The sequence below is a fragment of the Triturus cristatus genome, chromosome 6, assembly GCF_964204655.1.
Source record: "Triturus cristatus chromosome 6, aTriCri1.1, whole genome shotgun sequence".
Lineage (NCBI taxonomy): Eukaryota > Metazoa > Chordata > Amphibia > Caudata > Salamandridae > Triturus > Triturus cristatus.
The window spans coordinates 595433908-595456776 of record NC_140589.1 but is presented as its reverse complement, the minus strand read 5'-3'; the positions used below and the strand labels follow the sequence as shown (position 1 = coordinate 595456776).

The 22869-nt window shown below is 45.4% G+C and overlaps 1 protein-coding gene across 1 annotated transcript in view; it reads right to left on the bottom strand.

Moving 5' to 3' along the window:
* The window catches only part of MRAP2 (melanocortin 2 receptor accessory protein 2), an 899706-nt gene that overhangs the window by 5740 nt on the left and 871097 nt on the right, over nucleotides 1-22869 (bottom strand). The window lies entirely within an intron of this gene.

Sequence of the window (22869 nt, the reverse complement as noted above, 5' to 3'; positions counted from 1 at the left end):
CCCAAATGATTAAAAGGGAATTAAAATGAATTACAGTGGCTGTTTTTTTTTTTAACACAGAGGTACTTACACGGATTTACTGTCTCTCTTCTCTGCTATCAGCGAGAACACATGCCGTGCCATGTGCCTGGTGCCCCAAGTGACCCATGGAACTAACCACAAGGATGGTGAGGGAGGGGGAAAGAGCTCTGTAGCCTCTGAAGGAAGTGGCGTGTGCCAACACAGGGATACCTGTTACAGCTATAGGGCTAAGGGTGTGAGTGGAAGTAAGGCCGGAGGGGGAGGGCAGTTAACGGTGTGAAAGTTGGCATCCTCCAAAAGGCAAGATATAAACTAACAAACGGAACACTCTCTTTAATAATGTCTCTCTGATTTAGAGGCGCTCCGCCGGAGGTCAGCCGCAGCCATTTATTATCATGTCATCAGAGGCAGGACCGTGTGTTGTTTTCCCTCAGCTTTTGTGATGCGCTTTGTGTTCAGAGTGGCATTTTTACTACATTTGGCCTCTGTCAGTTCATCTTGAAGTGAAAGTGCTCTAAGTACGCCTAACTCTGACAATTTTTAGCAACTTACATAGGGGCATATCAGCAACAGACGGCGATAAATAACGCAAAGCGCGCTTAGCGCTTTTATATTTATCGCCGTCCATCGCTGGAATTTATCGCCCGGTTAGCGCGTTATTAACAAAGCGTTACTCCAGGGTGATAATATTCCAGCGATATCCATGAAAAATGGGCCAACATCGCTGGAAAACCAGAAATGTTGCACTCAAAACGGCGATAGCCTTGGTGATACAACCCTGTGGTCGTATCACTATAATCCACCTCCCATGTTAGCTATGCCTTAGTCAGGAATTTAACAGACTTAAAATTCCTGTGTTAAGGCATAGTTAACGCGATGATTATTATCGCTAAGGCTCTTTGCTGATATGGCGAAGCTGCCTTAGCGATAATTTCCCATGTAGTTTTCCCAGCCACGCCTACTTTGCATCTCATTAGCGATGTTTATCGCTGAGATGCCAGACGTTGGGAATTCGGCAGCTGACATGCGCTAATGCATGTTAGCGCCGCCTTGTTGATAGGGCATTGAAATTATCGCTGCTTTAGCGGCAAAAAGTGACGCTAAAGCGGCGATAATGCCCTTGATGATATGCCCCTACAAATGGAGCCCGGGCCCAAAGGACAGCGGCTGAGTGATTTACAGGCCTTTCTTTTTAAGGGGCCAATTAACTCTCGACTATCTAATATCTGTCCAGATTTGCCTCTGAAAATAAAGGTCATATCTTACTGAAAAACAAGGGGGCATATCACCAACATACTGCGATAAACATTGCAGAACGCACATAGCGTGAATTTGTATAACGCCGGCTATCGACGGAATTAATCACCGAGATAACGCGTTATTATCAACGCTTATCTCCACGGTGATAAAAATTCCGGCGATAGCGGCGTAATGAGGGAACATTGCTGGAAATCCAGCGATGCAACTGCAGCGCTAAGGGAATCCTTGTTAATAGGGAGATGTGGACTTAGGCTTAGAATCCACCTCCCATTATAAATATAGCTAAGTCTGACATTTTGCAGACGTTAGCTGATGGCGATAACCGCAGTTAGCGTCGATTTGTATGTCGCTATGGGTATCAGGGTCCGGCTTGATGACACCGCGATGTGCAGTTAGAGACTTTTCCAGGGTTGTTTTCAGAGGGAACGCCTAGGGAACGCCTACTTTGCATGTCATTAGCTATTATTATAGCTGACATGCAAAGCGGCAATGACATGGGCGCTATTGCCAGTAAGCCGTCGCTAACAGCTGTTAGCGACAGCTTGCTGACAGGGCGATAAAAATATCGCCGCTTTAGCGGCAAAAAGTGCCGCTAAAGCGGCGATATTGCCCTTAATGATAAGCTCCAAGGCTATTTTCTAATAATATTTTTTCTGCTATAAGTAAGCATATACATTTACCAATAAATATTCGTCTTCACTGATCAGTGAAATTGCGGGGCACATTAACAAGGCCTTGACGCCACAGGAGCGTCACGTTTTTAGCGTGAAATGGGTGGGCAAAGGGTGTTGTGGTTGGGCGTTCCGCCACAACACCCATTGCTTTTTAACACTGCCACCTATTTACAAGGGTGGCATTATTAGGAGGCAGCGCCAAAAATAGGACCAGGGAAAACTTGGTATTAACCTGGCGAAACAAGGGGAAATTATTAATTTCTCCTAGTTTTTGTGTTTCAATGTGTGCTGCATTCTGGAGCACACATAGAAACAGCAAATTGCCGCTAGTAATTGTTCATGTGCAGGAAGGTGTGCCTTCCTGCACATAAAAATCATTGAAAAATGACAAGTTGCAACTTCTATGTGTACGGCATAAAGCAGCACACATAGAAGTTACAAATCGCCATTACTGATTGTTTATGTGCAGGAAGGGACACCTTCCTGCACATAAAAAAAGAATTCCCAGGAACACAGATATCCCTGCATTGGCACTAGGCAGCTGAGTTTAGCGCCAGCGCTAGAGAAAATGCAGGGAAGCGCCGTATCATTGTAAATACGGTGCATCCCTGCGTTTTCAGAATGGACGAGTTTGACATTAGCAATTTTTGCTTAACGCCACGCTTCGCCATTCCCTTGTAAATATGCCCCTACGTTTTTCATCAGCGGCGACTCCTCCTTCAGGGCGGAGGAGCACTGCCCCGCCTACCACCACCTGTGAATTAAACAATAATGGAACGGGTTTTAAACCAGTTTTATTATCGTTTTATTTTAACCCCCTTGGACCCGCCCCCAGGACTCTGCCGAGTCTTTGGGGCGGGTCCAGGGAGATGACAATGTGGAAGGGGAGTGGTAGGCTGGCCAAACCCTCATGAGTAGAGAAGCTTTCTCCAGCCCCAGCTGCGTTGCTGTCTGCCTGGGAGCGCAAAGTCTGCATGAGAGCGCAAAGTCCTAGCGCTCAGGCCAATCCTGACGCTGCTTAATGCAGCGTCAGGATTGTCCACAGTGCATTCTGGGAGCCTGTGCCCAGAAGAGCACGATGCGGCGGTGATCAGGTACGTCATTTCTTTTTTAAATTATCATTATTTTGTTCCGACCCCCTCCCCTCCTCAGCTCCCTCCTCCATCCCGCCCGCTACTTTGGCAGGGGATGGGACGGTACTATTTTACATGTGACATTCTTTCAGCGTGAGTGGAGGATGAAATGGCGACACATGAGAGGTGGCAGCAGACGACAGTGGAAGAAGAGCATTCTCAGTGACCTAGGTAGTGGAAATATGCTTCATTATTAAACTAAACAAAATCTGTATTGGAGGCAGGCATAGAGGAGACTAGTGTGTACATTTATAATGTCAACTAAGCAGTACTAAACAGTAAGAATATCACTTTTGAATGAGCTCTAAACATTCTTAGACCAGAGCCTTTAAAATAGAGATTGAAATGACATGTGACCACCTTATTAAAGCTATGTTTGGACAGTTTACCTAGTTCATGGAGTTAACTGATTTTTTTCCAGTGGGTGAATACTATTATATGGACTTTGATCAACTCTGAGCCAGCTGCAAACTGAATAAACCGAACAATGCACCTCAAACCGATTATTAGTCGCCTGCATGAATTGGGTGATGCAGGGGAAACGGCAAATACAACGACCGCCGAGCAACGCGTTGCCTTTGCAACACGGGCGGAATAACGAATGCATCTGAACCACGCATTACATTTACAACGTAAGTCATTACAATGACATGCGTTAGGTCAAGCGCCTTTAGACTTGAAACTCCAACGCTCTCCCTATTGTTACAGTCACTGGAGTTGGAATAGTAAATTATACTATTCCAAAGTCCAGCACCCCCCGAAGACAAGTCGTTGTAACGACTTGTGTTGTAAATGGAATGTGTGGTTTAGGTGCATTCGTTGTTCCGCCGGCGTTGTTAAGGAACGCGTGGAAAATGAATGCATGGTTGTGTCATACAACCGTGATGCAGCAGTGGAGATTTGATTCTCCCACAATGACTTGTATCCCTTTTGAGACTGAGGCAACCTCAACAGTGGGGTTAGCAAAGTGTTTTCTCTTACGTAACATACACAATCATGACTGGATTTCATAACGTGCCTGCGTGGTGTTAATCTGTACAAATTTACTATTAAGAAGTACTTTTAAGAAGTTGTTTAGCTTCTGGTGGGTTCTACTGACCAGGATTTTGTGGGAGCCAAACCCCAATAATTTTGTGACTCCCAATATCTTGTGCACCCCAATTTTTACCTTGGGCAGTTCAGTTCTGAGATCTCTCATTGATCTAGCGGCAAGAGAATACTCTCCCTATCAAGAGCCTAATAGTTAAGCAGAGTAGGATTTAAAGTAGAAACTGGGGCCACTCAAACATTGATCTCTATATCAGAAACAAGTTTCAAAGATTTAATGCAGAATTGTCAAGTAAACTATACAAAATAAATAAATTTCTTGCCATGAAGACTCAGATACAGAATACAGAACCATAAAATCATACTTAAATATCTATTTAAGCAATTAAATCTCTCCAGATCATAAATTTATTAAGAGTACTGACAGCATCCAAGGGCCTTATTTATTAAGGCCTTGTGACACTTTTGCACCACCGTTGCATCACTTTTCGTGACTCAGTGGTGGCGTAAACAATGTGGCACGTTGTGTCATATTTACAAAGTGACGCATCTAGGCAAATGTGTCACCTTGTAAAGCACTGCGCCACATTATACCTGCGTCAGGTATAATGTATGCAAGGTGGGACTTCCCCCACAAGAAGTCTAATAGATTTCATTGTGGCACTTCTAGGATGCCAATGCGTCAAAACCTTACGCCTGCCTCATGACAGGTGTAAAGGTGATGCAGTGCCATAGGTACAGGCCTACCCCATGGATTGCTGGAATTGCGTCATGCTTGCGACACAATTCTAGCAATGTGTGACTTTTGCGCTAAGAGATACGTGAGGATTCTTGATGTATCTGTCTTTCTTTGCAACATGGAGCGCCATACATTAAATACAGTGGATCCATAGTGTCGCAAGGAGGGCACAGTGAAAATTGTTGCATCGCTGTTTTGCCACAGCGATGTGACTGTTTTCATAAATGAGGCTCTGAGTTAGGAAAAAAACGTCTCAAAATAATTGGCAGAGTCTCATGAGGAAAATGAGAAGTTGCCCCAAATCCTTCAAAACCGTGGGTTTTTATGCACAATTTATGCATAACAATTAGCCACAACTCAACAGCTGCAAATTCAGCATATTATGTTCATGGTTAGATCGCAATGGCAAATAAAAAACAACTTTGAGTTAATTAAAGCATCTTAACACTAACCCATTCCTAAAAGTAAGAGCCTTCTTCCACTTGATTCCTTAGCAACTGCACTTTGGAGATGTTCAACATAATATGAAACATTTCTCAAACAATAGCTCATAGGATTATATTCTCCAGCATGCCTGCGTCAGAACTTCCAGCAGAAATCCTTCAAAACAATACATCAGGTACAAAGTAGTTTTCTTCATAATACATGCTTTCTAATACATTTCCTCTATTGCGTCCTAGCAATCTGCACTCTGTAGAAACTGTGGGGAGACCAAATTCATTGCGGGCCACTGACTGGGAGGGGGAATGAGAAAGAGCAAGATGAGCAGAACATCAGAAACTGCATCCATTTTAAATAAATGGTGTTGTGCAACATAATGTGGCATAACTATACCACATTAATATTCACATTGCTAAACAAAATAGTCAAACTGTTTTTACAGCAACATAATTAGTTAATCGATTACATATGCATCATTAAAATCACTAATTTGCACAAATAATTTGTCACCAAAAATTCCACATTTAGAACAACTTCTGAAGGAGCTTAGCTGTAGCGTATATATGCATTTTCCTCCTAATAGCAGCAGGTAGATTTCTAACAGCAACGTTGTATATCTGGAGGTGTTCTGTTAATGCTAAGTGAAAGGTGATTCCAGAGATCATAGGGGCATATCATCAAGGCCATGCAATAATTATCGCTCAGCGCTCTTAGCGCGAGGATAATTATCGCCGGCCAACTCTGAATTTTATCGCGGAGATAGCATGCTATCAGCAATGCTTATCTCCAAAGCGATAAAATTCAGAGCGCAAGCTGCCAATTGTGCGATTATCGCTGGAAATACAGCGATAATCGCACAAGGTTTGGCGAAAGCTTGCTGATAGGGCAAGGAATACTTAGCTATGATATCCACCTTACGTAGGATATCATGGCTAAGTCAGTTTTGAAGCAGGCGTAAGGAAAGTAGTGATAACAGAGGTTATCGCTACTTTGCTTGTCGCTCTGCAGGTCAGCGTGCCCATTGATAATTAGAGAAATGTCGCTTAGCGACATTTCTCCAGTTATGTCAGGGCAGGAACGCCCACTTTGCATCTCATTAGAGATGCAAAGATGGGCGTTGGGGGAAAGGGCGATAATGCACGGATTCACGCGCTAGCGCGACCTTGCTGGTTAGGCGAAAAAATTATCGCCGCTTTCCGTCCAAAAACGGACGCAAAAGCGGCGATAATTTTATATCTCCTCCTTGATGATATGACCCATAGTCTTTTAGAGTAACTGCTTTATCCCTTGGTAAAATTTGAAAAAATGCAGAGTATTATTCCGATGATCATAGGTAGCGTGGAAGTATCAAAAAGGAGAACAGTTTGCAAGCTTTTCGATGCAAAGGTTTTTTTCAAGGTCTCTCTAGGAATAAGGGCCATGCACAGTACTGCTCAATCGCTCATGTCTACATTCCCAGAAGTTGCTGTCTCCTCTGCGGATTGAAAGAAAACAGTTCTATTTGCCCACAATGATGTGAGGAGTGGGCGTTTGAGTCACACTTGCCCTTGTTCAAAACAGAAGTATCATTGTTTTTGCAGCTGCCTGTGGTTCAAAGAAAGTCAGTCCCAGGTAGATCTGTTTCGTTAAGGGTTTGCTTTTTATTGCAAAATTGTTTATTTGTTGTTTGCACATGCCCTGTTGTTGCTTCTGGGCTTGTATTGGAGAAGGTCCTTCCTTTGCTCATGATGAACCATTAGCTTAGAATGTCTCTTTCGCGATCCTGCCTTTTGAAAGCTAATAGTGTTACACAACATTCACAAATTTCTGTTCCCCATGTTAAGGAAGGTGTTTATCTAAGTATTTTTAAAGGGCATGTGATAGAACGTGTCATTTCCAGAAAGTGCACTGATGCAAAAAAAATATCCATTTATACTGTTTGACCTGGCATTCTTGGCATTGTTTCCCCTGTCATTTTTTGCTTTCTGACCTCCTGTTTTGCTGACTTCATTTTTGCTGACTTTAGGATTCTGGGAACTTTAAAACTGCTGACCAGTGCTAAAGTGCAGGTGCTCTTTCCCTAAAACAAGGTAACATTGGCTTTTCTACAATTGGCACATTTAATTTATTTATAATTACCTAGTAAAGTGCACTACATGTGCACAGATCATCTAAATTGAATGCTATTATTAGGCCTGCAGTGCTGATTGCGCCACCCACATCAGTAGCCCTTTAAAAATATGTCTCAGGCCTGCCATTGCAGAGCCTGTGTGTGCAGTTTATACTGCCATGTCGACCTGACAAGTTAAGCCTCTTGCCAGGCCTGAGCGTTCCTTTTAAATACATATACTTTACCCCTAAGGTAGGCCCAGGACAGCCCTAAGGGCAGGGTAGTGTATTAAAAAAGTTGGACATGTACTTTTAAGTTTTATATGCTCAGGTGTTGACAAACTCTTACATTCCTTTTTCACCACTGCAAGGCCTATACCCCCATAGGCTGTCATTGGGGCTGCCGTATTACATTTTATAAGAGTAGTTTCCACTTAGGAAAAGTAGATATTTTGAGTTTGGTGTCTCTGGACTGACAATTTAAAATCACTGGGCTTTGTGCATTCCCTCTAGGCAGTCACACACAAAGGGAGCTTAGGTGTGCCTGATGGGCCATCCACTTCCTGGTAGCCCATCACCAGGCTGATGGGTCTCTCTGTGCTGGATGGGAGAGAGGAGCTGCGACTTCCACCTGAATAGGGCTGTACAGTCCCCACACAAAGAGCTGAAGATCCCCCTGTAGGTAGTTTGGAGCCAGGGCACAAAGGGCAGGGACCTTGTGCACTTGAAAGGCCTCTCTTTGAAGTCTTCCCAACTTCAAAGGCACAGCTGGGTATAAGTATTGGCCCCTTGACACTACCAACTGAGTACCCTTCTTGACTTGAGGACACTCTGGCAAGAATAAGGACTGCTGTGCTGCTGAAATGTCTGTCACTCTGCTGGACTCCTGCTCTTCTATGCCTGCCCTGCTGCCTGTTAACTTCCTTGCCTGGTAACGAGAACGACTGGACCTAAACCTCTACATGTCCAGCACCAAGTTACTCTAAGGGCTTGCTAGCTTGCCTACTGTTCTGAAGTCTCAAGGACATCAAAGACTTCATTCAACTCTGCTAACTCCTCTAGACTCTGCCAACTGTGGGTCCTGCCCTGCCAAGTGGTACCAATCCAGTCCTGATCCCTTGGAATTTATTTTTTGCTGATTCTGCAAGAATCCACACAGTGTCGACATTGCGCCGGTCTGCACTGACACAGTCTCTTCTATGCATTGTCGCTTTGAGGACACCACAGCACCGATAGTGCGGCAGAACAACAATGGATTTCCTTTCTTTGCCAAGAGTTCGATGACACTTCTCTCAAATGTGCGACTCAGAACCGACACATCACCTAAAATCCTTTGGATCGACTCCTGACCACTCCTCACAGCTTGATCCTCGACGTTGATGTTTCCATCATGGAGGTACTCTTTGCAGCGAGCCCTGTTTGGCTCCTGTATCCAGCCCGCACTCCATTGCTGTCGGCCTCACTTTTCAGATTTGACCTAGTCCAGTGTAGCCTGATAGCCCCAGTTGCTTATGTTTATGTTTCTAAGCACTTTATTTGCAGATATTCTTTAAAGCTCATAACTCTGGTTCCACGTATTTAATTTTTGTCATGTTGGTCTTGTTTTGTTCATTAAATTAAGCTTTACTTTTCTAACCTGGTGCGGATTGTTTTTGTGTAGTGTTTTCACTATGTTACTGTAATTTAAGTGTTGCACAAATACTTTACACATTGCCTCTTAAGTTAAGCCTGCCTGCTCTGTGCCAAGCTATCAGAGGGTGAGCACAGGTTAATTTAGGGTGTGTATCTGACTTACCCTGATGAGGATTGTGGTTGCCGCTTAGACAGGGTGCATACCTCTGCCAACCAGAAACCCAATTTCTAACATATACCATTCATTATTTTGGAAGAAAACGGATTGTGAAACCATATGCAATATGTCAGACCTGTCAGCCTTGGGGTAGTCTCCCCCAAACTTGCCTTCCTCCTCCATTTTTGCTGATCTAATTTTTGCTGGCCTTAGGATTCTGTGCATTTTACCACTGATAACCAGTGCTGAAGTGCATGTCTCCCCTCCTTAAAACATGGTAACACCGGCTCATCCTCAATTGGCACATTTAATTTACTTATAAGTTCCTAGTAAAGTAGGATTACATGCACCTAGGGCCTGTAAATTAAATATTACTAGTGGGCCTGCAGCACTGATTGTGCCACCCACTTAAGTAGCACTTGCAACATGGCTCAGGCAGGCCATTTAAGCCTGTGCATGTGCAGTTTTAAAAATCTATTTCGACATGGCAAAGTAAACCTTTTTGCCATGTCCAAACCTTTCTTTTTAATACATATAGGTCACCCCAGGGTAGGCCCTGGACAGCCCAGGGAGCTGCTTACAGTCCAAGGCTACTATTTAAAAAGTAGGACATGTGCTTGTAAGTTTTACATGTCCTGGTAGTGAAAAACTCTTACATTCATTTTTTGCTACTGCACGGCCATAACTCAACTATAGGATAACATTGGCTATACCTTATTATATTTGATAAAAGTGTAATTTCAAAATTGGAATAGGTAATCAGTTCATGTTTAGTGTCTCTGGAATCAAAAGTTTAAATCCTAACTTATGGTGAAAACTGATTTTAAATTACAGTTCTTAAAATGCCACTTTTAGAAAGCTGGAATTTTTCTGCCTTAGCCAGATAGGGCCTCATTTCAAAGAAAGTGTTGCCGCGTGGCACAGCAAGCCCTTTGGCTGCGCCATGCTGTGGGACTTTCAGAGCACAGGGATGCAACATATTTACAATAATATGTTGCATTCCTGTGCTCTCCTGTGCACAATGGGCTGGCATGTGCCAACACAGGAACCCTTGCACCATGGTGCAAGGATGCCTGCATCATGAGGATGATTGTTTATGTGCAGGAAGGGTTCGCTTCCTGCACATGAACAATCTGAAATTTTGTTTTTCAACTTCTATGTGTGCTGCAGAACTGGCAAAAATGTTAAAATGTGCAGGCTATAATATGTTTTCTTATTATGCAGGAAAACTATTCACAGGCTGCTTCCCACGGACTCAGCCTTCAACAAGCAACAAGCAACAAAAAGAATACATATGCCATTCAGAAAGAGCTACAGGACAATGATCAGATAAGTAACTTTTCCTTAGTAAGTAACTTTTGCTAAATGAAATGCAGCACAAGCGCTTTTCCGCCATTAGAGAGGCTTGGGTTCTTTAAAGTCTTTCTTGTCCTTATTTCCACAGGTTTTAATTGGCAGGCAAATGAGGCGACGAAGTACCCGTAAGAAGCCCCCCAGGGGATGGGGGGGGTGGTAACTGGAGGCGCAGCACGAATACCGGAAGGCTCAGGATGAGGCAGAGATGGTAACTAGTCATAATATCGAATTAAAAATATCGAGTGAACAAAATATCGACTTTTTAATATCGAGTGGACAGGATATCGACTTGCAAAAATATAGTGATGCAGAATAACGAAATGCAGGTAAGAAATATCGATTTTCATTGTATCGAAGTTATTAATATCGACAGTCATAATATAGTTGTTAAAAATATCAAATTTTATTTCAGTGTTAAAAATATCGATTTTTTTAGTGTTTTAAGTGTTAGTATATGTGTTAAAAAAATTATTTTTGTAATGTATGTTTGAATTTTGTAAAAGTAATGAATTTTATGTTAATTAATTTTTGCGTAAATTAATTCCGTAGCGGGTTGTGGGTTTATAGGGGAATAGGGTGGGAAGTAATTTAATTATAATTAGGGCTCCCGGTTTTCCGTTTAAACAGCTTTTTACATAAATACAGACGGAAAACAAGTTTTCCTTTGTCTGTATTTATATGTAAAAACAGGAAAATACTAGCACATTTTGTGGCGCTGCCGTGCTCCAGCAGAGAGTTTCAAAAAAGGATGGTATGGTGATTGCTCCCAGAGTAAGTATCGCCTCTGATGTTATCAGTATTTACAACAAAGCCTCATTAGCAAGTGAATGGTCTTTTAAAGACCTGTGAAGTACTTGGGTGCGGCTGGCAGCTCAAAAACTGTGTGTGTGCCCCGGAAGCTGTCTCAGCCCGGGCGGACACACACGACGTAGGTATTGCGAAACGGTCCAGCTGTGTCTATAACGTCAAGCTTATCCCTCGACGCTACCTTAGCTTCAGCTCTGGAACTGTACGCCTGCCAAGTAGGGCAAAGTTCAAGTGGAGAAAGTGAACTCTGTAAACTGTGTCAGCGTAACTCCTCTGGTTGTACAGTTCACACTGTTTGCACACACTGTGCCCTTCTGTTACCATTCCAGACCCTTATCTATGCAGCGTTTCATAGTATGCAAGTCTTGATGTATCAGGTGCCTTTCTACACGATTGCTAAGTTGAAATGTTTACTAAAGTTATCAAACAGGTTGATTAAATAACATGCTACATGTTGTAAAGTGGATTTTTTGTTTAACACACCTTCGTGGGCCTATTCACAAAGGCAAATTCAGGCATAAATCACTCCTAAAGCTATGTTCACAATGTTATTTACCATACTTAAGCCAGCTAGAAATTCAGAAAGTGGTTCCTAGCAGGTGTTTTCCCATTTATTTCTATGTGCGAAGAGCTCTACCAACAGTGTAGATCTTGGCACAGGGTGGACATGTGGGTCTTCTAAGGTGTGATTAGCCTTGAAGTATATGAACGCCAACGCCAATGGATACAGGTGTTTGACAGCATTCACAAACTACTCCCTTCCCCTTTCCCGCCTGGAAAAGATCGCATTTCCCTCCAGAAGGGCTTGAGCAAATCCCTTTTCAGAACGAAAAAGGGAATTGATCACCCTCATTTTTGGTGGTCGTTTAGAGAAAGGAGGTTATCCATGTGGGAAAATATTTTCTCTGTGTAGGAAAAAAAGATTGCGCTTGTACAGGGTACTATTTCCCATGTGCAAAGTTCTCCACTATGCAGAACTCTGCAAAATAGGAATAGGACCCTACGCAAATGTCACACGACCTTTCCAGAAATATACAAAGAAACTTGCACCTAAATCTCCTCTTGGACATAGTTGTAAATCTCCAAGCTTAGATGTACTGCTATCTTTTTAAACTGGGCCCTACATACCTTAGCAAACCAGAAGACAACCAGTAAATGTGAAAAAGTTGTGAACTGTGCAGGCAGTGTTTGCACATTAAAGAAAACGGTGCAAGGATTTATAAAGTCCCAGGCAAATACGTATCATTCCGCATTCCAGACAAAGGGGTAATATTTATAGTCCCCAGCTGTGACATTGTTTCCTATGCTGCCTCCTGCTGGTGGCACCGTACCTTAACTCGCTTCAAGAAAGTGCCTGCACTTAAGTAATTTTCACTGGGTTCCAGCTTTGTACCATATATGTTAAATTACTAAATGAAAAACACACTCCAAGAAAAATATTATTTCTGGATCATGCGTTAACCCTTCAATAATTAGAACAATCCACAAACACTTGTCTTAAAGGGGTCTAAAATCTTTTGTAAAAAGTAAGAAAAAATAAATGGAGGGGCCTAAAGTTTTTGCCGATTTATACTCAATTCAATTCAATTCAAAAGACCTTTATTCGGATTTCATAAAATCCATAAAAGTACAACAAAAAACAACACATTTGCACAATAATACAATCCATAAAAAACACCACAATCATAACAATTCATTTTCAAATATACAGCTGTCATAAATAATTTTCAGGGATTTTCCATCGTTTTGCGTGCGTGTACTATTAATCTCAGAAAAGTGCTGGTGCGGAAGATTAGTTCATCTGTATCCAGGGAAAATAATAATGAACAGGATTCCCCCAGAGAAAGGGGTCTTAATTTTCTAAAATAGGGAGTTAAAAACCAGTTAATATATTTTAAGTAAAATTTACAGAAGAATAGGAAGTGAATATCATTCTGTTTACTAGTGCCATCACATGGGCAGGGATTGTATTCTACTGTATGATGATACCCCAAAGGGAAAGCCAACAGGAATTTTACAGATCCTGCCCTTAAACGAAAAAGCAACGATCGTTCCCAATTAGACATGGGGAGAGTTAGATAAGATGGTAGTGGGTGCCTACACAAATCATACCCCATATAAGTGGCAACAGAAGATTTAAGTGACTCCCTCCCCATTCTTTCTGAATTGAAAAGTGCATAAAGTGCTTGTTTAACTACGACCTTATCGTTGTTCTCAATTCCAGTGGGTTCTGAGAAAAGATCGCCTTTATCCACGCACATAATGTTTTGGAAACCTCGGCTAACCAAGGTATTGACATATAGTGATCACATTTTAGGCAATCCATTATAATGTTTTTTGTTAGGGTTGCTGAGTTATTTGTCCAAATCCTAATCCAAAATAGGGCTGGTCTGGCTCTAATAAAATCACAAACGTAGGGGAGATTTAGTTCTTTATGACAGATGAATTCAGAAGCGGAAAAAGGAGCACCCAATATTTTCCTGCAAAAACGGTTTTCCTCACGCTGAATCCCTGAGTTTCTCCCTGAGCCCCAGACCTCAGCCCCATACGTAGCCACAGGAATGCACTGTAGTTTGAAGATTTTTAAAATGGCCCTAGTGGCACCTATTTTCTTCGGGCGTGGGAGGCTCAATATAGAATTGGTGGCTTTCGAGAACTTGCCCATGGCGTGGGCAGAATGCCCACTCCATGAGCCGTTCGCAGCGAAAACCAACCCTAAGTACGGAAAAGAGGTTACGGATTCTAGTTTATCCGAACCTACATTTATAGTATTGAGCTTCCTTTTCCCGGGTCCACAAGACATGATAAAAGATTTTTTTAAATTTACGCGCAGATCTAGTGCCTCCATATGCTGGACGAATGCTCTAACGAGCAAACGAAGAGCATTAGGAGTGCGGCCCATAATGACCGCATCATCTGCGTATAATAAAACTGGTAGTGGATTCCCCTGGATGATTGGAACGTCTCTCGTCACTTGTTTCAAGGCTTTGGCAAGACCGTTAATATAAATAATAAATAGCAGAGGTGCTAAAACGCACCCCTGCCTCACCCCCCTACCTATTTTTATGGGTCCAGACACATCACCACCAGACCCGATCCTAACTTGCGCTTTAAGGTCAGTGTGAAGATAGGTCAGAAAGTTTACAAGAGTTGCATCCAGACCATAGTTAGAAAGCATAAGCCATAATTTGGATCTGTTAACTAGGTCAAATGCAGACGAAAGATCCATAAATGCGAGATAGATTGGGCTGGATCGAGCAACGTTATACTTATCAACAATCAATTTCAAGTTTAAACATTGCTCCACCATGCCCACACCACTCCTGAATCCCATCTGGCACGGATCCAATAGATCTGTATCTTCAGTCCACTCTATCATCCTATTATAAGTAACTCGTCCAAGGATTTTTAAAGTATTGTCCAAGAGCGAGATTGGACGGTAGTTGGCTGGGTCTGACCTATCGCCCTTCTTAAAAATGGGAACTATAGTACTAGTCGCCCAGGTGTCAGGCATAGGCACCATGGGTAAACTATTAAAAACATTAAAAAGAATTGGTGCCCATAAATCCGTATTATGCTTAATAATATCTATAGGAAGCCCATCGGGACCAGGGGCCTTGTTACCAAGGCTCTCTTTGATGGCTGTAACTATCTCAGAGAGGTCGATCTTGAGGTTGCATGACACCTTCAAAGAAGGAATGGTTACTTCCTTAGAAGGGGTAGCATATATTTTAGCGAAATGGGCCTCCCAGCTACTACTAGTAATGTTACAGCTAATTGGGGATAAATGTTTCCCCATATCTCGCGTCTTCCTGACAGCTGACCAGAAGGGGCCGCTACTCTTCAAGTTTGCGCTCGCAACCAGTGTTTCCCACTGTACTGTGAACAGAGTTCAGTCAAACCTGTACTGTTAAAATGGGGTTTCTTTTTTCTTAGTGCATCCCTTGCCCCTGTGTGTCTGGCCATAATTGCGGTCAGGATCTCAAGCTGACAATGGCAAAAACTAAAATATCAATAACCATGGAATTATAAGGAAACAGCTAAGTGCAAGCCACCCTCACTGTGCAATCTGTGTTAGTTAGGGTACGGAAAATCCCGATATTTCTACCAATTCAAAAATGATAACATGCAGTTTAGAAAGCAGCGTTGGGCACAGACAGACATGCTTTTTCAGGCAGCATATTACTCTTGTCTAGTGCATAATTTGAATTGAGTTGCTTTCAGGTGTTTATAGTGGGGCACAATTGGGTTGTATCTAAAGGCAGTGTGAGGTTCTCTCAGTGGGGCAGTATGGTGTTCAGTGTGGGAGAGGATGTGGCACTCTGTGCTGATGACAGAAACTGCAAGGCTCTGAGACAAATGGCTTTTGATATCACTTTGTTGTATTTGGGATTTATATTTGTCAATTTAAATAAATGTGGAAAAATACTACCTGCACCGTCATCTTTTACTTGTTGGAAAAGTTAATGTGGATAAATACAGATAAAATGCCCAAAAAATAAATATGGATAAATACAGACGGAAATGGCACAAGCCCTAATTATAATATATATTTTTAGAATTATTTAGAATTAATTAATTATATGTTAACTTTTTTGCGTAATTTAATTATGTAGCGGGTTGTGGGTTTATAGGGGAGCAGGGTGGGAAGTAATTTAATTGAAATTAATTGATTAATTATTTTATGAATTAATAATTTTGTATTTAATAATTTAAATTGTTAATTAAGTTAATTACTTTATTGGTAATTAATTATACATTGATTAATAATAGTTAATACTTAATTGGTAATTATGTTATTTGTGTTTTTCTATTAATTAGTAATTAATGCGTTATTAATTATTAATTAGTAAATATGTTAATTGTGTACTTTTTTTCGGAATGGGTTGAGGGTTGTGAGGGGAGTAGGGTAGGAAGTAATTTAGTTTTAATCTAATTTTTATTATTTTTTATATTATATTTATTAAAAGTTATTTTATTGTGTTAAGTGTGTGAATTTATTTAGATTTGATGGTTATTAATTTTATTGTTAATTGTTTTTAGTTAATTAATTAATTGTTAATTAATTATGTTAATTTATTAATACTTTACAATATTGTAGGTAACGTTTATAGGGGAAAATGGTGGGAGGTAAATTAATTTTGAAAATTTGTTTTATGTAAATTATATTGCAGGAGTGGGTATACTAAATTATTCCCCTACGCTATCCAACACTTTCACTACTGTTACACTTGGTGGAGAGGGAATATTAAATTATTCCCACTTGCTATCCAACACTTTCCCTACTGTTGCATTTGCTGGAGTTGGAATAGTAATTTTTACCCTCCTGCTATCCAACACTTTCCCTACTGTTGCATTCACTGGAGTGGGAATAGTAATTTTTACCCACTCGCTATCCAACACTTTCCCTACTGTTGCACTCACTGGAGTGGGAATAGTAGTGTTTACCCTCCCACTATCCAACACTTTCCCTACTGTTGCACTCACTGGAGTGGGAATGGTAATTTTTATCCACCCGCTATCCAACACTTTCCCTACTGTTCCACTCGCTGGAGTGGGAATAGTAATTTTTATCTACCCGCTATCCAACACTTTCCCTACTGTACTACTTGTTGGAGTGGAAATAGTAATTTTATACTTTAGGCTATGCAATGTATTTTGTTTTGTTATATTTAGGTGCCGATTCGGATCCTGGAGAAACCGGGTACGAACCGTCGGACGGAGCATTTTCTCCGTCCGACTCGTACCCGGTTAAAAAACATTACAAACATGCAAGTACGATTCGCACTGAAACACTTTTTCCGTACGATTCGTACAAAACACCAACCGAGGAAAATAAACATACAAATGACATCCGGAAAAGCGCCGGCGTGACGTCGGGACGTATGCAGCCTGCGTTCCACGAACCAGGAAGTACGATTCCCACCGACGTCATCCCGCACGGAGAATATTTTCCGGCAGCCAAAAACTGCCGGGAAATCAGGACGACGCGCACAAGGAGCACCTGTACGCGACGGACAGACATGGACCCGAACCTACGTGTCATCCCGGCCCTCATAGCAGTCGACCTCCTCTACAGGTACAGACGCCGCAGAAGGTCAGAACAACACCCAGGGGCAAAGGGGGGGGGGCAGGGGCAGGGCACAAAACCCCCACCCAAGTCACACAGCACACATGCCCTGGACATACCTGACCTCCAGGCCCTGGTCACTTCGAGGGGGTGGGGGCGTGTCCAGCAACGCCAGCGTCCGCCACAACGGAAGTGGGCGACGATGCGAACCGGCAACACAACAATACAGGTACGTACCGTACCCACGCCTTAAGAGCGTGGGTACGAGTCGTACCACGCCCACACCCACGTCACCCCAACAATGGCGGTACGGCCCGCACCCATGTGCCAAAGGCCTGGGTACGGGCCGCACAAGCATTCCACAGCGTGGGCACGGGTACGTACGGACCGTACCCTCACCCGCATATGTATGGAGCGTACCCCCACCCCAACAGTTTATGTACGGACCGTACCCTCACCCGCGTATGTATGGAGCGTACCCCCACCCCAACAGTGTATGTACGGACCGTACCCTCACCCGCGTATGTATGGAGCGTACCCCCACCCCAACAGTGTATGTACAGACCGTACCATCACCCGCGTATGTATGGAGCGTACCCCCACCCCAACAGTGTATGTACGGACCGTACCCCCACCCGCGTATGTATGGAGCGTACTTCCACCCCAACAGTGTATGTACGGACCGTACCCCCACCCGCGTATGTATGGAGCGTACCCCCACCCCAACAGTGTATGTACGGACCGTACCCTCACCCGCGTATGTATGGAGCCTACCCCCACCCCAACAGTGTATATACGGACCGTACCCCCACCCGCGTATGTATGGAGCGTACCCCCACCCCAACAGTGTATGTACGGACCGTACCCTCACCCGCGTATGTATGGAGCGTACCCCCACCCCAACAGTGTATGTACGAACCGTACCCTCACCCGCGTATGTATGGAGCGTACCCCCACCCCAACAGTGTATGTACGGACCGTACCCTCACCCGCGTATGTATGGAGCGTACCCCCACCCCAACAGTGTATGTACGGACCATACCATCACCCGCGTATGTATGGAGCGTACCCCCACCCCAACAGTGCATGTACGGACCGTACCCCCACCTGCGTATGTATGGAGCGTACCCCCACCCCAACAGTGTATGTACGGACCGTACCCCCACCCGCGTATGTATGGAGCGTACCCCCACCCCAACAGTGTATGTACGGACCGTACCCTCACCCACGTATGTATGGAGCGTACCCCCACCCCAACAGTGTATGTACGGACCGTACCCCCACCCGCGTATGTATGGAGCATACCCCCACCCCAACAGTGTATGTACGGACTGTACCCCCACCCGCGTATGTATGGAGCATACCCCCACCCCAACAGTGTATGTACGGACCGTACCCCCACCCGCGTATATATGGAGCGTACATGGCCATTCGCAGGAGGGGTGGGTGTAGAGTCCTCCTAGCAGTGCCCAGACACAGGAGGGGTGGGTGCCTATCACTCCCAGCAGTGCCCAGACACAGGAGGGGTGTGTGCAGAGTCCCCTCAGCAGTGCCCAGACACAGGAGGGGTGGGTGTAGAGTCCTCCCAGCAGTGCCCAGACACAGGAGGGGTGGGTGCAGAGTCCTCCCAGCAGTGCCCAGACGCAGGAAGGGTGGGTGCCTATCACTCCCAGCAGTGCCCAGACACAGGAGGGGTGTGTGCCTATCACTCCCAGCACTGCCCAGACACAGGAGGGGTGTGTGCAGAGTCCTCCCAGCAGTGCCGAGACACAGGAGGGGTGGGTGCCTATCACTCCCAGCAGTGCCCAGACACAGGAGGGGTGTGTGCCTATCACTCCCAGCAGTGCCCAGACACAGGAGGGGTGTGTGCAGAGTCCTCCCAGCAGTGCCCAGACACAGGAGGGGTGGGTGCCTATCACTCCCAGCAGTGCCCAGACGCAGGAGGGGTGGGTGTAGAGTCCTCCCAGCAGTGCCCAGACACAGGAGGGGTGGGTGCCTATCACTCCCAGCAGTGCCCAGACGCAGGAGGGGTGTGTGCAGAGTCCTCCCAGCAGTGCCCAGACACAGGAGGGGTGGGTGTAGAGTCCTCCCAGCAGTGCCCAGACGCAGGAGGGGTGGGTGTAGAGTCCTCCCAGCAGTGCCCAGACACAGGAGGGGTGTGTGCAGAGTCCCCCCAGCTGTGCCCATGGAAAGAAAGGGGTTGAGTACACACAGATACAATGGCCACAATTGTCAGTCAGGTGCTCAAAGACCCAGCAGAACACGAAACACATGTGTGCGAGGCTGGGAGTACACACATGCAAAGTGTGGAAAAGGGAACATGTACACATGAAGTCCTGTCAATATACTCTACTCACAAGTACAGTGACCCCCAAGGATGACACAAATGATGCAGGTGGAGACCTTGGCCAGCATGCATGGCCAAAGTTGAAGGGGCCGTCACACACCCAGCAAATGTAGACACAGCACTGCACATATGTCTTCACAACACCCTGCAGGGAAGATGTTAGGGTCCACAGAGGAAGGTACACACCTTGGGACAATGTCACCATGCAGTAACAGCTTACATGAGCAAAGTGTGATAGCAAATACCGTGTGATGGCACACAGATAACAGGGTCCACCCCACGAACACCACACTACAACATATCCCAGACACCTAACACATTATCGCCACCACAAATCATGGAGCAGCACCACCAACAGCAATGCCAGAAAAGCAGTAGTGTGCCAAGGAAAATAAAATAGCTTTATTCAGCAATGTACTAAAATGAATTGTAAGAAGAGTTCAAAATGCACAAGGCCCATAGGGCAGTCCATAGTTCCAATCCAGGTGGGGGACACATCGGGATGCGTGTCCCCTAGCTTGCCTGCACAGTTCAGACTACCTTGTCATCCACAGGGGGGAAGCATCTTGTGGGGGGAAGGACCAGGCACCGCAGGGACAGGAGGGGCAAGGGGAGGTGTTGTGGGTGCAGGGACGGACAACTCCAACACAGGGGGTGGGGCAGTGCCAAAGGTGGATTCGAGCACGGCACTGCACACTACTGCCAGGTTGCCCAGCGTCTCCCCTGCACCCGAAGGAACCACAGGCCCCAAGGAGGGGGGGGGGGGGTTGGAGGGATGGGTCGCAGCGCTACTGGGGGGTGGTGTGGACAGGGGGGGGACTCAACTCCCCTGCTGGTGTCCTGCCTCCACCGCTTGCGGGGTGGTGCCACACTGGGGCTGATGGACAGACTGGGCAGGACTGACCCTGTGTCCGACTCTTGGCCAGGAGAGCTGAGGGGAGTGGATTTGGAGGGTGGTGGTCGTGAGGAATGTGGACTCCCACTCTGGCTGCGTGTCTTCCATTTCCCCCCCGACCCAGTGGGTGTGCCTACTTCACCCTGTGTGTGCGTGCCAGGAGTTGTGCGCTTTGCCTTCCCTGCTGGTGTGGTGCCTGTGTCTGGTGGGGTGTGTGCATGCTGACGTCTGGGTGTACATGGGACAGGCATGGGAGTGGGAAGTGTGGATGGGGCATGGGTAGGGGGTGGGACGAAGTGCTGCAGGAGACCCACTGCTGCAGTCAGTGTCGAGTCAATAGACCGCAGCAAGTTGCGTTGGTCAGCCTGCGATGCTGAAATGCCCTCCAAGTATGCCTCCATGTTGTTGAGCACTTGGCTGTGGCCATGGAGGACATTAAGCATCGCAGCCTGACCAACCTGCAACTGCCGCAGGATGTCCACAGACTCGGCATTGGCGGCAGCAGTAGAGACAGGGGCAGGGGGTGCGGTGCCTGGCAGGAAGGAGACACGTGGTGACCTAGCACGCCAGGAAGGGACACGAGCAAGTGGGAGGCCGGTGATGGCAATGTAGGGGGCGGGGAGAGATGTTGTGCTGCTGTCAGCTCGGACCCGTCAGCTTCATATTCTGTGGTGGCAGTGGACAGGTCCTCCGGCTCACTCCCCTCGGCCTCAGTTTCACTCGATGTGTCAGCTAAGATGTCACTGCAGGCACTGGTGCCCGGTCCCTCCGCACGGTCCGTGCCGGTGTCTCCATCCGTGTCCCCCGACGATGCCGTGGGCAAGGTGAATAAACAGGAATTAATCAGACACCTGTATACATATGTCACATGAGTCAAATCTACATAGGTTACAGTGCATAGCCTGAAAAGAAAGATGAGTAACATCTACAATACAAGGTACAGATATAGGCCCTGCAACACACAGTTGGTTCACCCACCATGCCACTGAGAAACTATGGAGAGCATGACACATTTGCAAATGACATGATATGGATTTGGACAGAGGAGCAAGGCTCTGGGGACAATCCAGCACTGCATCTGCACCACACAGCGTTGCCGTAACTAGGGATGAGCAGGGACCATCTCCATGAACTTGAGGCACATGCTGCAAAGGTAATACTTAAAGACATGCCCAACATGAATGGGTCACTGCACCTTGAGTGTATGTCCAGACAAACATCACACACTGGCCAGACAGAGCAATGAGATTTCAGGTGTCGACATGTAGGCCTTGCCCGCACCAACCACCCCTGACATGAGACAATTTGATGAGACACAGGAAGCACTTGCACCTCTCAGTCTGGGAGAAATACACATGGGCTGCCAGAAACCTATATTGGACCCAAAATACCCCATGTGCGCCTGTACAACGATCTCATTTACAAATGGCCATCATCAGATAATTGTAACAAGACACACAGGCACTGGCCACCGTGAGTATGAACGAGGAAAATTAGGTCAGGCTGTACAGTGGACACTTGTAGAACACGTTACGTAAATATACATGGTGCCAGGGGACAATGGCACAGAGCACATCCTATGCTGTAGACACTGAGAGTGTCCACATATTGTGATGACACACGTGATACCTAGCAAAATATGCCCCAGGGGACAGTAGTGGCCACAATATTCCATGGTCCTGAATGGTAATGACTGCAACACAGGCCACCATCCCTGCACTCTGCGTATCGCACACTCATGCACATCATGTCACAGGCCACAACATAGGACATGCTTGCTGTAAGGGATTACACTTCAGAGACATACTCCTATGTCTGCCAATTGACATGGACCCCACAAGTACTGAACTGGACAGGGCACAGGCAAGGTCCCAAAACCTGTTACACACCACCCCCACACATGATGCTGCAAGCATTGGTCACGTGGACAAACTGGCAGCCCAGATGACCTTGTGAAAGAGTGACTACACACAGACCAGGGAACACATGGCAAGGAGGGGAAGGGAGGAAGGACAGCACCGCAATACTGTGGGTGACAGGACCTGCACCGCACATTTAAACACTGGCAGTGTATCCATGCAACTGCGCACTTACAAATGCTGGTGACACACAACAAACACACATGTACCTACCCCCTTCCTGCTGCTGCTTCTCCCGTAAGCGCCTGTCCATGTCTGGAAAGACCACCGCCAGCACACGCTT